The sequence below is a fragment of the Bubalus kerabau genome, chromosome 5, assembly GCF_029407905.1.
Source record: "Bubalus kerabau isolate K-KA32 ecotype Philippines breed swamp buffalo chromosome 5, PCC_UOA_SB_1v2, whole genome shotgun sequence".
Taxonomy (NCBI): Eukaryota; Metazoa; Chordata; class Mammalia; order Artiodactyla; family Bovidae; genus Bubalus; species Bubalus kerabau.
This window is the reverse complement of record NC_073628.1, coordinates 67,782,763-67,800,344: the sequence shown is the minus strand read 5'-3', so window position 1 is coordinate 67,800,344 and position 17,582 is coordinate 67,782,763.

The window sequence follows — 17,582 nt, the reverse complement described above, 5'->3', positions numbered from 1 at the left end:
AGTGATAATTTCATAGTATTTTCACCATGCTATATACTGACTTTCTTACCTTAGCAAATTGAAATTTTTAGGAAATACAAGACTATTTTATCCTTGTTCAACATGTAATAGATTAAGACAATTTCTAGACTATTGATAAAATTACTTCAAGCCTAAATTCTTAGCATTTGATTATTATGACATAAATGTTCTCTTGTACTTAGAATAAATTTGAATGATGAGCTGGTAGAATTATAAGTGAAACAGCTGAGCACAGCTGATGATGAGTGACAAGGATCATAGCTACAGTTATCTTATAAAAAGTCAAAATACTACCACTTTTCTCTGTATATCTGAAGCCCTCAGAAGAAGAGGGTGGCATGGCTTTTCTGGAACAGACACTGAGGCAAGCCATGTTGTTTTATGGAACAGACACAGCTAAAGAGAGTGGCATGGTACTTTCTAGAACAGACACTAAGCCAAGCTTCTACTGTTCTCTCTATGAGACAGTGAGGCTGAGGCTCCCTCCAAGTAGGAAACGTTGACCCTCCCTGCTTCACCTTGGACTAACACAGTATGCCCATCTTGGTAGGAGCAATACAATCACCTGAAAATGTACTCATAATGCATTTCTTGTTTTAAAAAAATGAAAAAAAATCATAAACAGATCACTTTCAGGTCTATTAATAGAAAGGGCATTCATAGGAAACACAGATGTATTGCCATCAAGCTTTTATCACGTTTAGGTGTTCCTTAAGACTTATTATTCATTTGGAGAATGAGAAGTATTTTAACCCCTTGTTTTGACATCATGGCTTTTGGAAAAATTGTTATGTTTGAGGGACATCTTACCAAGTGTGACTTATAAATAGCTATTTTGTGGTTTGATTTGGTGCACTAGGTTCTAGGAAACTTTTGAGTCCTTTTGACCAGCATATCAGAGGGCAATTAAAAACGTAAGTGATTGGTAGTAGGAGATGCTATTACATTTGATAAAACTGTGTTGCATAAAATAATTGCTGGACCGAGGATGCTATTGTACCTCAGAGTTTAAATCAATAATATCTAAGCATCTTGAAGTTATGTGCTGTCACCTGTATAATAAATTATACAGCAAAAACATTATGAAATGTTAAAGTATTATAAGAATTTACTCTACTTGTTGTTAATAATGTCCATGATATTTGATTTAGATGATAAGTAATTGCTTTCACGGTATCTGAGTTAGGTGCTATAAATATTTAGGAGATAATAGGCCTTCTGTCAAAACTCATCAGATATTCTTTGAACCTATGAATTTCCAATTCATATCACCTCCTCCTGGGCTGATTAATTGAAAAGCATTGAGCCGAAATATTGTTGCTTTTTCTCACTGCACCACTGTTTTATACACATGATTTGATCTGCATAAGAGAAAAAAAAAACTACCATAGATACTACTTCAAAAGTGGAGCATATAAATAAAATAAGCCCATATAATGAAGACCTAATTAATCAACTAAGTAATCCTAAGTAGACTTAGTAAACAAATAAAAGAGATTTTCCTGTGTTTCTTTTTAATATTCTCTCAAGATTTATATTTATGCATTGTCTGATCTAATGGCTTCTAGAGTGCATAGAACTTCTGCAGATCAATACAACAATTTACACATCTGTCTCACTATATGAAAGGAAAATCATTTAAATGACTGCAATCACTCTTATAGGAAGCACTTTCAAATATAAATAATAGATTCCTATCAAAAGAAAGTTTTGTTAAATGCATTTTCTAAACATTTAATGACCATTTCTTATGAATTATGGCACAAAGTAGAAAGCTCATTCATTTAATGAAAGCAATATTTACATAAAAGTATTTCAGGTTTAATTAATGTTATATATTTGATGCACTTTTAAGGTTTCTAAAGCTCTTTCATATAAAAGCCAACAAGGATATCTAAATCCCATTTTATAAATAATTAATACAAGTTTCTGAGTGTTATAATAACTTGCCCAAATTCACAGGATCATACATAAGCCAGATTAAACCCTGATATTCAGGGTTTCTCATTCTATGTTCAATGATCTTTTGTCATACCATATTAAATACTTCTACCACATTATACCTCAGCTACATTAAATACAGTGGGTGCTGGTTATCTTGAATACTTGAACATGAAATTGATGTACCCTCAAAAGGAATGCAAAACCATAACATGTAGAATTCACAAAATAAGTAGGAGAGAATTGTCTAGTAAGTGTGGCTGAGTAAAAACAATAGAAGAAATAGTAACAGGGAAACTCCAGAAAATAAAGAAAAGTGAATAAAAGAAAGAAATCTAAGGGAATCCAGTAGCTTATAGTCATTTGTTATTCTAGTTATTCACTTTGCACAATATCAAAGAAGTCCAACATTTTATACTTGGTATAATTGCTCTGAATACATAAGTCTATAATTACTATCTTTGTACAACAATATTAAAAGTATAGATATAAATTTTATTGCTAAGCTTTTTCTAGAATAAATTGCCTTATTTTCAAAGATAAAAAGCCATCTGAATTTATTTCTGTTTAAATTGTATTTGTAATTGGAGGATAATTGCTTTACAATGTTGTGTTGGTTTCTGCTGTGAATCAGCCATAATTATATATATATATAAAGGCTCCCTCTTGAGCCTCCATCCCCTCTCCCATCCCACTCCTCTAAGTCATCTAAGTCATCACAGAATGCCAGGCTGGGCTCCTTGTGTTATATAGCAGCTTCCCAGTAGATATCTATTTTACACATGATAGTGTATAAATGTTAATGCTCTTTTCTCAAGTCGTCATTCCCTCTCCTTCTCTGGCTGTGTCTACAAGCCCTTTTCACGCCCAAGAATCTGCCCAGGTGTAACTAATGGAGCGAAACCAAGAGTAGGTGCAGGGAGTGGGCAAGGGTAGGGTAGGAGAGCAGAGAAGCTGAGAAGACAGAAAGAGCAAGAGGAGAGGGAGAGGGGCAGGGTGGAAAGAGCAATCAAATCTTCAATTCAGTTAGTTCAGTTGCTCAGTCGCGTCCGATTCTTTGCGACCCCATGGAGGGCAGCACACCAGACTTCCCTGTCCGATCAAAACTTGGAGAGCTCAATAATATATTAACATTTTCCACCTCTAACTGAGGAAGATTTTAGTAGATAGGTGGTTGATGAAAAAGAACAGATGAAACTCTACAATACTATGAAGACACTACATTAGGGAGAACTTGAACCATCAGCAAAATTCCTGAAACTCAAGACCCACAAGCACTAGGTAATGGGGAGTAGAGAAAGATGCATGTTTGTAAAAAAAAAAAAAAAAAAAAAAAGTTTCAGTGAAAGTACAGAAATAGATTTATATATCAAACCCTTCAAACCATCCACATCAGCCATGCATTACCAACAAAAGTGTCACAAAGAAGAGAGTAGTCATCTTAAAAGAAAGAAGGGATGACGGAAAGGGAAAATCCAAGAGTCGTTAGATTTTAAAAGTGATCACCAAGAACAGAGGGAAAAATTTTTGTAAAACATATCTACACATTTTCAAACACTGAAATTTCCCAACACCAGGGATGTTAAATATCTAAAAAATTTCCAGATGCCTCTAAAAATTTCAGAGAATAAAATACATTACCTGCACAAGACCAAGACTGCATGAGAGTTCTCATCAGCAAAACCACACAACTGAACAATGTCTTCACATGTCTCAATGAGAGTGACTTTTCTCTAAGTATTCAATACCAAATCAATGATATATTTAAAGATGTTTTTATATGAGAGGACTTCCAGGACTGGAACAATGGCTAATAGTACTCTCCAGGAGAAAACAATGCAAAGGAAAATGCTTCAACAGAGTAGCCATTTAAATGGAAAATTTGAGGATACATTAACTTTGTACAAAATGGAGTAACATTATACAACATGTGCACACACACACACAGACACACATACACACACAATCATTCCACTCATGAGGAAATGTAATCTTTGGCTGTGGGCACTATTAACATAAAGGGATTTATATTTGAGCTATAGACCAGGAGTTCTTAACCCCTCTTCAAAGCAGTTAAGTTAGACTGCCTGATATCAGGGATAGGCATGAACCTGTTTGCAAAAGGGCTTCATATTTGTTGATTATGTAGTTAAGGAACACTCAAAATAAAACCTAAAATACAAATAAAACACATATATCAACCTTATAATTTCAGAAGAGCTCAAATTAATTATTTTAAATGATACAGAGAAGAATTGAAATGATGGAGGCTGGGAATTCAAAAGTGAGGGGCTGTGGAAAGGGTAAGTGTAGCTGCCTGGGTCTCTCCTGTCTGGACAGGAGTTCAGAGTCCATTCTAATTAGCTTCTCTCCGGTAAAAGTTTTAAATATTTTGAATACTAATCTTTGAGCATTAATATCCTCCCCTGACAAAATAAGAGATTAATATATTCAATTTAAGGTGGATGAAATAAAACAAAATGAACAGATGAAAGAACTAAAATTAGTAATAACAACATTGAAAATATGTGGAAAGAGTAAGAAAGGAGATGTTTAAGCAGATGAATAGACACAGTCTAAAATAATTAAATAAACCATTCTAGTAATGAAAGTATTACTGACTTAGATTTTAGAACTAGTTAGGGTTTAAAAACACTTGCCTTTAAAAAGGAATCAGGGGTTGCAATGTGGGCTGTTGCCTTTCATCATAAGTCTGCACTGTTATATTTTTAATTATGTACACGTATTAATTGGGCTTCCCTTGTGGCTCAGCTGGTAAAGAATCTGCCAGCAATGTGGGAGACCTGGGTTCGATCCCTGGGTTGGGAAGACCCCCTGGAGAAGGGAAAGGCTACCTACTCTAGTATTCTGGCCTCAAGAATTCCATGGACTGTATAGTCCGTGGGGTTGCAAAAAGTCAGACATGACTGACCGACTTTCAATTCACTTCACACATATTAATTAGATGAAACATAAATTAAATATAGTTTAAATAATATGTTAAACTCAATTTGAAGATTAAAAATTATGAAATAATTTGAATGTAGTTACCTATTGGATAAGGAGTCTGAATGTGAATTTCATGCAGCAAGGTTGCAGCAGATGTGGGAAGAAGCAGATAGAAGCACTTCTGATCCATGTAGCATGTGCAAAAACTCATCATTCTCCCTGAGCGCACAGCCATTTTTTGTGAGTGATTTCTCTGCATGGCCATTACTAGCACATGATAAAATATGCTTCCTCTGCTGGGAGAATTCAATTCCAAGAATTACAAAAGGTTTATGGTTTCTTTGTGTTACTGGTATCCTTCAGCATCCTGGTTTGTTCACCAAGGAGAAATATTTCGTGAAAAGCAAAAGATCTCTTCTACAGGGCTGTGTAATGATCTCTCTCATTTTCTTCTCAGTTGTGATTTCCATTAAACCCAAGATGAATAAGACTGGATTGTTTCTTTTCTGCTGATGGTTGCTTTGGTACAGACATTGCTAATGTCTTGGTTACTTGAAAAAATATTATGACTTCTTCTTTTTTTTATTTTTAATTTTATTTTATTTTTAAACTTTACATAATTGTATTAGTTTTGCCAAATATCAAAATGAATCCGCCACAGGTATACATGTGTTCCCCATGCTGAACCCTCCTCCCTCCTCCCTCCCCATACCATCCCTCTGGGTCGTCCCAGTGCATCAGCCCCAAGCATCCAGTATCGTGCATTGAACCTGGACTGGCGACTCATTTCATACATGATAGTATACATATTTCAATGCCATTCTCCCAAATCTTCCCATCCTCTCCCTCTTCCACAGAGTCCATAAGACTGATCTATACATCAGTGTCTCTTTTGCTGTCTCGTACACAGGGTTATTGTTATCATCTTTCTAAATTCCATATATATGTGTTAGTATACTGTATTGGTGTTTTTTTCTTTCTGGCTTACTTCACTCTGTATAATAGGCTCCAGTTTCATCCACCTCATTAGAACTGATTCAAATGTATTCTTTTTAATGGCTGAGTAATACTCCATTGTGTATATGTACCACTGCTTTCTTATCCATTCATCTGCTGATGGACATCTAGGTTGCTTCCGTGTCCTGACTATTATAAAGAGTGCTGCGATGAACATTGGGGTACTCGTGAGTCTGAGTGAACTCCGGGAGTTGGTGATGGACAGGGAGTCCTGGAGTGCTGTGATTCATGGGGTCGCAAAGAGTTGGACATGACTGAGTGACTGATCTGATCTGATCTGATGGGTGTATATGTGTATATTCCATTATTTTAATTATTATTTGCCTGATTTTTTAACTTCCATTTGTCTGGGGTTCATCTTTGGTTTCTCATTTTTGGGTATTTGTTTTAAAATCTCACTTAATGCCATAACAAACCACTTGTGGAATCTTCTTTCCTGACCAGAGATCAAGCCCTGAGCCTTTGGAGTGGGCACACTAGCTCCAAGACCCTAGACTGCCAGAGAACTAACCATAGGGAGTATCAAATAGTGAGAACTCACACAAAGGAATTCATTTGAATATAAGACCCGGCATCACCCAATCACCAGTAGCACCCTGTGCAGGATGCCTCATTTAAACAACAAATAAAACAAAAATACAAACCCAATCATCAGCAGACAGGATTACCACCTCACTCAGCCTTGTCCATTAGAGGAAAAACAAGGAAACAAAAACTCAGTGCAAATCTCACAGTATATAAAGCTTACACAAATCACTAGACCAACCTTAGGGGGGCAGAAATCAAAATGAAGAAAGAATAAAATCTGGAAGCCTGGGAAAAGGAGACCTCAGACACAATAATTAAAAAGGCAGAGAAATACTACACAAAGAAAGGAACAAACTAGAAACACAGAAGTCCAAAAAAATGAGGAGGAAACAGGCAAACTAACTGAAAAAGAATTCAGAATAATGATAGTAACAATGATCAAAAACCTTGAAAACAAAATGGAGATAATGCAAGAATCAATTAACAAAGATCCAGAAGAAATAAAGAATAAAAATACAGAGACAAACAACAAAATTATTGATAAAAATACTCTGGAAGGAATCAATAGCAGAATATCTGAAGCAGAAGAATGAATCAGTGAGCTGGAAGAAAAATGATTGAAATAACTTCTGAAGAATAGAATCAAATAAAAGAAATGAAAAGAACTGAGGATAGTCTCAGAGACTTCTGAGGCAATATCAAACACACCAACATTAGAGTTATAGAGGTCCCAGAAGAAGAAGAGAAAAAGAAAGGGTATAAGAAAATTTTTTGAAGAGATTAGAGTTGAAAATTTACCCAGCATGGAAAAGGAAATAGTCAATCAAATCCAAGAGGTGCAAAGAGACCCACACAAGATAAACCCAAGGAGAAATACACCAAGACACATACTAATCAAACTAACAAAGACTAAACACAGAGAAAGAATATTAAAAGCAGCAAGGGAAAAGCAACAAGTAACATACAAGAGAAACCCCATACATTTAACAGCTGATGTTTCAGCAGAAATTCTGCAGGCCAGAAGGGAATGGCAGGATATATTTAAAGTACTGAAAGGGAAAAATCTACAACCAAGATTACTATACCTGGCAAGGATCTCATTCAAAATTGATGGAGAAATAAAAAAGCTTTTCAGACAAGCAAAAGTTGAGTGAATTCAGTACCACAAATCCAGCTTTACAACAAATGTTAAAGGGACTTATATAGTCAAGAAATACAAGAGAAGGAAAAAGATCTACAAAATCAACCCCAAACAATTAAGAAAATGGCAATAGGAACATATATATTAGTAATACTTCAAAGTTTAATGGATTAAATGCTCTAACCAAAAGACACAGACTGGCTGAATGGATACAAAAACCAGATCCATACATATGCTGTCTACAAGAGACCCTCTTCAGACCTAAAGACATATATAGACTGAAAGTGAGAGGATGGAAAAATATATTTCATGCAAATGAGAGGCAAAAGAAAGCTGGAGTAGCAGTCTTCATATCAGACAAAATAGACCTTACTTAAAATAAAGAAGATTACAAGAGATAAGGGAGGACCCTACATAGTGTTCAAGGGATCAATCTAACAGGAAGACATAACAATTGTAAATATCTATGCACCCACACAGGACCAACTTAATACTTAAAACAAACATGAACAGATCTAAAAGGAGACATTTATGGTAACACAATAAAAGTAGGAGACTTTAATGCGCCACTCACACCAATGGACAAATCATTAAAACAGAAAATTAATAAGGAAACACAAGTCTTAAATGATATATTAGATGAGATGGATCTTATTGATATTGTCAGGATATCGCATCCAAATGCAGAAGAATACACCTTCTTCTAAAGTGCACATGGAACATTCTCCAGGATAGACCACATCTTGGGTCACAAATCAAACCTCAGTAAATTTAAGAAAATTAAAACCATATCAAGCATCTTCTCTGACCAGAATGCTATGAGACTTATAAATATCAATTACAAGGGAAAAACTGTAAGAAACACAAACACGTGGAGATTAAACAATATGTTTCTAAATAACCAAGAGGCTATTGAAGAAATCAAAAGGAAAATAAAAATTTTCTAGAAACAAATGACAATGAAAACGCAACAACTCAAAACCTATGGCATACAGCAAAAACAGTTCTAAGAGGGAAATTTATAGCAATACAATCCTACCTCAAGAAGCAAGAAAAACAATGAATAGACAACCTAAATTTACACCTAAACTAGCTGGAAAAAGAAGAATTTAAAAAAAATTACTAGAAGGAAAGAAATCATAAATATATGAGCAGAAATAAATAAAAAATAAATGAAAGAAATAATAGTAAAGATTAATAAAACTAAAAGCTGGTTCTTTGAGAAGATAAAATTGACAAACCTTTGGCCAGACTCACCAAGGAAGAAAGAGAGAAGAATCAAATTAACAAAATTAGAAATGAAAAAGAAGAGGTTACAACAGACAATGAAGAAATACAAAGGATTATGAGACTATTATGAACAACTATATGGCAATAAAATGGATAACCTGGAAGAAATGAACAGATTCTTAGAAAAGTTCAATTTTCCATGACTGAACCAGGGAGAAATAGAAATTATGAACAACCCAATTACAAGCACTGAAATTGAAATGGTGATCAAAAATCTCCAAAAAAACAAAAGCCCAGGACCAGATAACTTCACAGGGTAATTCTATCAAACATTTATAGAAGAGCTAATGCCTACACTTCTAAAACTCTTTCAAAAAATTGCAGAGGAAGGAACACTACAAACTCATTCTACAAGGCCACCATCACCCTGATATCAAAACCAGACAAAGATAACACAAAAAAAGAATACTATAGGCCAATATCACTGATGAAGATAGATGCAAAAATCCTCAACAAAATTTTAGCAAACAGAATCAGCAACACATCAAAAAGCTCATATGCCATGATCAAGTTGGGTTTATTCCAGGAATGCAAGGATTCTTCAATATATGCAAATCAATCAGTGTGATATACCATATTAACAAATTGAAAGATAAAAACCATATGATAATCTTAATAGATGTAGAAAAAGCCTTAACAAAATTCAGCACCCATTTATGATTAAAACTCTTCAAAAAATGGGCAGAGAAGCAACCTATCTTGACATAGTAAAGGCTGTATATGATAAGCCTACAGCAAAAATTATTTTCAATGGTGAAAAACTGAAAGCATTCCCCTAAGATCAGGAACAAGAGAAGGGTGTCCACTTTCCCCACTATTATTCAACATAGTTCTGGAAGTCCTAGCCACAGCAATCAGAGAAGAAAAGGAAATAAAAGGAATCCTGAACAGAAAAGAAGAAGTAAAGCTCTCACTGTTCACAGATGACACGATACTGTACATAGAAAACCCTAAAAATAGTATCAGAAAATTACTAGAGCTAATCAGTGAATTTATCAAAGTTGTAGGATACAAAATCCATACCCAGAAATCACTTGCATTTCTCTATACTAACAATGAAAAATCAGAAAGAGAAATTAAGGAATCAATCCCATTCACAGTGCAACCAAAAGAATTAAATATCTAGGAATAAAAGTACCTAAGGAGACAAAAGAACTGTACACAGAAAATTATAAGACACTAATGAAAGAAATCAAAGACAACTTAAACAAATGGAGAGATATTCCTTGTTCTTATTAGGGAAGAAACAATATTGTGAAAATGACTATATTATGAAATGCAATTTACAGATTCAATGTGATCCCTATCAAATTACCAATGACATTTTTCTAGAACAAAAAATTTCACAATTCACATGGAGACAAAAAAGACCCCGAATAGTCAAAGCCATCTTGAGACAGAATGGAGTTGGAGGAATCAACCTTCCTGACTTCACATTGTACTACAAAGCTACAGTCATCAAGACAGTATGGTACTGGCACAAAAACAGAAATATAGACCAATGGAACAAGATAGAATGCCCAGAAATAAGCCTATCCATCGATGGGTACCTTATTTTTGACAAAGCAGGCAAGAATATACAATGGGGCAAAGACAGCCTCTTCAATAAACAGTACTGGGAAAACCAGACAGCTACACATAAAAGAATGAAATTAGAACATTTCCTAACCCCATACACAAAGATAAAAAAATGGATTAAAGACCTAAATGTAAGACCAGAAACCATTAAAAAAAAAAAATCTCTTAGAGGAAAACATAGGCACAACACTCAATGACATAAATCAAAGCAAGATCCTCTATGACCCACTTCCTAGAGTAATGGAAATAAAAACAAAAGTAAACAAGTGGGACCGGATTAAACTTAAAAGTTTTTCCACAGCAAACAAAACTATAAGCAAGGTGAAAAGTCAATCCTCAGAATTGGAGAAAATAATAGCAAATGAAACAACTGACAAAGGATTGATTTCCAAATTATACAAGCAGCTCATACAATACAATACCAGAAAAACAAACAACCCAATCAGAAATTAGGAAAAAGACCTAAACAGACTTTTCTCCAAAGACATACAGATGGCTAACAAATGAAAAGGTGTTCAACATTACTAATCATTCAGTTCAGTTCAGTCGCTCAGTCGTGTCCGACTCTTTGCGACCCCATGAATCGCAGCACGCCAGGCCTCCCTGTCCATCACCAACTCCCGGAGTCCACTCAGACTCACGTCCATCGAGTCAGTGATGCCATCCAGCCATCTCATCCTCTACCGTCCTCTTCTCCTCCTGCTCCCAATCCCTCCCAGCATCAGAGTCTCTTCCCTGAGTCAACTCTTCGCATGAGGTGGCCAAAGAACTGGAGTTTCAGCTTTAGCATCATTACTTCCAAAGAAATCCCAGGGCTGATCTCCTTCAGAATGGACTGGTTGGATCTCCTTGCAGTCCAAGGGACTCTCAGGAGTCTTCTCCAACACCACAGTTCAAAAGGATCAATTCTTCGGTGCTCAGCCTTCTTCACAGTCCAACTCTCACATCCATACATGACCACTGGAAAAACCATAGCCTTGACTAGACGAACCTTTGTTGGCAAAGTAATGTCTCTGCTTTTGAATATGCTATCTAGGTTGGTCATAACTTTCCTTCCAAGGAGTAAGCAGTCTACAAACAATAAATGCTGGAGATGGTGTGGAGAGAAGGGAATGCTCTTGCACTGTTGGTGGGAATGTAAATTCATACAGCCACTATGGAAGATGGTATGGAAACTCCTTAAAAAACTAGGAAAAAAACCACCATGTGACCCAGAAATCCCACTCCTAGGCATATACCCTGAGGAAACCAAAACTGAAAAAGACACATGTATCCCATTGTTCATTGCAGCAGTATTTACAATAGTTAGAACATGGAAGCAATTTAGATGTCCATTGACAGATGAATGGATAAAGAAGTCATGGTACATATACACAATGGAATATTACTCAGCCATAAAAAGAAACACATTTGAGTCAGTTCTGATGAGGTGGATGAACCTAGAACCTATTATACAGAGTGAAGTAAGCCAGAAAGAGAAAGATAAATATCATATTCTAATGCATATATACAGAATCTAGAAAAATGGTACTGAAGCATTTACTTACAGGGCAGCAATGGAGAAACAGGCATAGAGCATAGACTTATGGACATGGTGAGAGGGGAGGAGAGGGTGAGATGTATGGAAAGAATAACATGGAAACTTACATTACCATATGTAGAGTAGACAGCCAATGGGAATTTGCTCTATAGCTCAGGAAACTCAAACAGGGGCTCTGTATCAACTTAGAGGGGTGGGATGGGGTGGGAGATGAGAGGGAGGTTCAAAAAGAAGGGGAAAATGTATACCTATGGCTGATTCATGTTGAAGTTTGACAGAAAACAGCAAAACTATGTAAAGCAGTTATCCTTCAATTAAAAAAAAAAAATATATATATATATATATACCAGTGGAGGTAAAGTAAAAGAAGGAAGATCAGTAAACAGAATACTGAAATCATTAGGTAGGAATTAGCAATAGTTTCAGTCTAGACAAGAAGAGAGAAGTAGGAGACATTTTGATTCATAAATGACAAATTGATGACATAAAACTTAGTTGCTTGAGGAGAAATAGTTGAATATAACAAAAATTTCTCACTAGAGAGATCATGTCTATTGCATTCTTGGGCTCAGTAACAGACTGAAAGCATGGATAGGCATAATTATGTTGTCTTCAACCATGTTTATTTGAGCCATCTCTGATAAATATAAATATATATATATATATATATATATATATATATATATATATATATATATCATGTGCAGTATGAAATTTGAGTTTGAAACAGAGAAGAATTAGGCCTAAAATGATACATTTGACAGCTAGTATAATTTTGGCAATAGGTAAAGTCATGAGAATTTCCTCCAGTAGGAGCATGTGACAAGGGAAAACTGAAATTACAACCTTGAGAAATACCAATCAAATAAAGAGTAGTTGGAAGAAACGTGTAAAAAGAGGAGCCTGAGAACTGAGAAAATAAGGGGGGAAATGGCAACCCACTTCAGTATTCTTGCCTGAAAATCCCATGGACAGAAAAGCCTGGCGGGCTAGAGTCCATAGGTTCACACAGATTCAGACATGAATTAGTGACTGAGCATGAGCAAAACAGTATTAGAAAAATAATGTCATCTTCTTCTATGAGTTTAATGAAAGTGAAACAAATTCATTTTTCTTTCATTTTTTAATTTTACACCTTTTTTTTTAGCATACTAGGAAGAAAATTCAGCTTATTTGGGAGAGGATAAGAATTAAAAATGCAGGGTATACCCTCTGAGTTTAATGATGACAAAGAGCAACTGACTTAGTAAGTGGCTGCATATTGTTTTTCTTTCCCTGAAAGTTGATTGCAGGTTCTCATGATTAGAGTCCCACAGCTGGCTACCTGTTGGGTATGCTCCATTCTTGACACCCACTCACGGTCAGAACTACACTTGCTCATCTAGAGAATTTTTCTATGTTCATGGCTTTTGCAGAAAATCAGCAATCAGGATTTGATACCAAAGTCACTTTTGAAAAATATAAAATGTGCTGTTTCTAATATGATAGCTTAAATTAAAAATCCTGAATTTTGGAACACTTGACCCTATTTGCCCTATGATCCACTTCACTGAATTAGGGCTTTAATCATACACTTTGTTAACTAAATCAGTTTCAAATGGTGTTTGTTTTCTAACATTTCCATCAGTGAAAGAAAGAATTCTAGTAAATACATTTTGTGCCTTTTTTTTTTCCTTCACAAGAGTTAGAGATTTCTATGAGAAAATACATTAGGCTGACTTCAAATTTCCAAAGATAAAGTTGCATTTAATTCTCATTGCTTTATTTATTTTTGAGAATACAACCCAATGTTATCTTTAACAACAGGACAACATGAATACTTTGTTAGATCCTACAGTTTCTATCCTTCTCTATTCCAAAAAGTCAGAAATTTAAGAAAAGCCAATGTGTTAAAATATTTCAGCAGTGGACAATGGACAAAAAATAAACATTATTTCATTTAAAAAAAAATCCTTAAAAACAAGCAATATGAAATATTGATAGCACAGAGATTACAGGAAATAAACCTGGTTGCCATGTCATATTGTCTGGTGCCAAAACAATATGTCAAATCCTATTCTGTTAGTTAACTTAATGGATTTTTCAGTTTGTTGTGATCCACACAAAGGCTTTAGTGTAATCAATGAAGCAGAAGTAGATGTTTTTCCTGGAACTCTCTTGCTTTCTCCATGATCCAGTGAATGTTGACAATTTGATCTCTGCTTCCTCTGCCTTTTCTAAATGCAGCTTGTACATCTGGAATTTCTCAGTTCACATACTGCTGAAGCCTAACTTGAAGGATTTTTATCACTACCTTGCAAGCATGTGAAATGAGCACAACTGTAAGGTAGTTTGAACATTCTTTGGCATCGCCCTTCTTTGGGATTGGAAGGAAAACTGACCTTGTGCAGTAAGCCACTGCAGAAGCTGATTAAAAGAACAGACAACAACGGGAAAGTAAAATGGGCTTCCGTCTGATCAAGTGGTTGCTTGAGGTGATGGATAATAGGAAATTTAAATATGGAAAAAAACAAGTTTACAAAGCATGTGTCTTAGCAAAGCTCTTGAAGTTTTTTAAAGAGTGTTTTGGAAGGTACTTGATCATATTTATCCTAATGATATTGAAAAAAGAAACTGTCAACCCACTGTTGGTCTTTTTTTCCTCATCTTTTCAAGCATAGTTTAAGAAACAACTGAAGAAGAGCCTGCTGCTCTTGGGAGTAACTGCTGCTGCTGCTGCTGCTGCTACTAAGTCGCTTCAGTCGTGTCCGACTCTGTGCAACCCCATAGACGGCAGCTCACCAGGTTCCGCCATCCCTCGGATTCTCCAGGCAAGAACACTGGAGTGGGTTACCATTTCCATGTCCAATGCGTGAAAGTGAAAAGTGAAAGTGAAGCCGCTAAGTCGTGTCCAAGTCTTCGCAGCCCCATGGACTGCAGCCTACCAGGCTCCGCCATCCATGGGATTTTCTAGTCAAGAGTACTGGAGTCGAGTGGCATTGCCTTCTCCGTGGGAGTAACTGCTGTCATCTAAATCTTTCTCAAGGGGAAATTGGATGTAGATGCTTAAAAAATTCCTCCCTTCTCCCTATGTGGGGAAGAAACCATCCTCCTCAACAGTAATCAAGGGAAAGAAGGAGACAAGTGAGCACATCCTCATGAATGCCACAATCTCACTTCTCCTTTCAAAGGACCACCAACAGGATGAGGTCTGCTGTCTCGTCCAGAAAGCCATTCATACAGAGATGCTGAAATGAGACAGTGTGTCTTACTGTCAGAATTATTCATATTGACTGTGATTAAAGCAGTAGTAGAAAGACAAGTATATGCAGGAGCAAGAGTTCTTCACACTTTCAGGCTAGGTGTGACACAGGTACACAAAACCAGACATGCTGCCTCTGTTCTCCCTGTTAAACCCACCCAGGATCCCTTCTCATCAACGTCCTAACAAAGGTCTTAGACGGATGTTGCTCTTCTGGTCCAGACGAGATCTGTTCTTAGTTACTGTTCTTTCAATTGTCATGTTGCTATAACATGGGGCAAGTCTAGGACAACTTCATTTGACGAATGTAGTCTTTCTTCTAAAACAATGGTATCATACGTACTTTACGTGATCAAAAGAGCCTCATGTTCTCTTTTTTAATATAACAACATCTCTTGCTTTAAGCTGATCTCTTTCTCTATTTTTATTCACTCCCAGTCCTTTTAGTTTTTAGTTTGGAAAGAGCATATTTAAACTTAATCTTTGCTTATTTACAGAAACTTCTAAGTTAATATTAATCCTATATTGTTTTACTCCTCATCTGCCAGTAATATTTTTTAAGACCTCTGATATTATTTTGTGGTGTTTATTCTTTTTTTTTTATTGGAAGATAATTACTCTACAGTGCTGTGGTGGTCTCTGACATCAATGTGAATTAGTGGTAATTATATATCTATCTATGAGTCAGTGAGTGAGTGAAGTTTCTCAGTAGTGTCGGACTCTTTGCGACCCCATGGACTGTAGCTCAGCAGGCTCCTCTGTCCATGGGATTTTCCAGGCAAGAGTACTGGAGTAGGTTGCCATTTCCTTCTTCAGGGGATCTTCGCAACCCAGGGATCGAACCCGGGTTTCCTGCATTGCAGGCAGATGCTTTACCATCTGAGCCACCAGGGAAAAGCAATTATATATCTATACCTATACCTATATACCTAAAATATCTGCCAGTATTTTAATGACACTCAATAGCATCCCAAGCACATATTCCCTAAAAATACCTTGGTAACCTGAACAGCTGCTTCTACAGAGCTGCAATAGAGGTTAAACTAGCTTTGCTTCCCTTCTTATCTAAATTTTCTAATCAATGGCATTCATAATAAAGATATCAGTATTACTGTATTTTGCAAAGAAGGAAGTCATACAAATTTCTGTATTTTAGTTTGTTTTTTAGTTCAGTTGCTTTACACTGCTGTGTTAGATTCTGCTATATACATCAAAGTGAATCAGCTATATGTATATATATATATATATATATATATATATATATATATATATATATATATACACATTGTCTTTTTGTCACCAAAGAGCATTGAGTAGAGTTCCTTGGGCTATATAGTAGGTACTCACTAGTCATCTACTTTAGACATAGTAGTGTATAAAAGCATTTTTTTCAAATATCTTGATATTCTTGTGCATTTCCCCTACTTTAGTTCCAACTGTGAAACAACTTTAAGGTGACCTCATCTGTGTTCTTCTGTGAACTATGCCTTTAATATTACAGATGTATGTGAGCACTGGTGGTAATCTTGATATCAAATCTTTGGGGTTCAAATTCTGGCTAGTAATTCATATCAATAAATTGGTAAAGTACTTAATTTCTTTAGGTATCAGTTTTTGAGAGACTAATATCATTTGTCTTATGAAGTTTAGAAATATTTGATAATTCACAAAACTTGCTTAACATCTGGCAAATAATAAACACAACTCTTAATGTAGTCTTTGTTTTGTATTATTTATTATAATGTTCATGACTTTGTTTTAAAACTTATCACTTTGTGTTGAAAGAATATGTCTGTGTCACTGGATTTTAATCTCCTAAAAGGTGGGGACCTGGTAGATCTTTGTACTATCAGTATTGAATAGGCACCTGTGTTTGGTGTATGTGCTCTTATTTCCTGGTATAAAGCTCAGAAAATGTATCTAATATTTAAGAAGTGACTGAATGCTCTATAAATGAAGTTTTTTTCTAACTAAGTAAAATTGAAAAGTGTTTCTTGTACCTTGGATTGTTTTGTATCCATTTAGAAACTGACTACTTAGAAGAATCAGTATAGCATTCATACACATACACTTTTTTTTAAATAAACATTAACATGTGCAAAAACTTTAGTGTGATAATACAGTATAGAATTTCCTTAAGTTTCCACTTAGTTGAAATGAAGATTGTAAAAAAAAATCTAAATAATAACTATATATCATTGAAAACCACAACATTTGTCATAGAAAATCTCATAAGCATTTAATATGTATTCATAAACAATGACTTGACAGATATGAAAAATAATTTTTATAAGATGGTTTATTACAACCCTTTTAAAGATGTGGCTTCTTAAGGA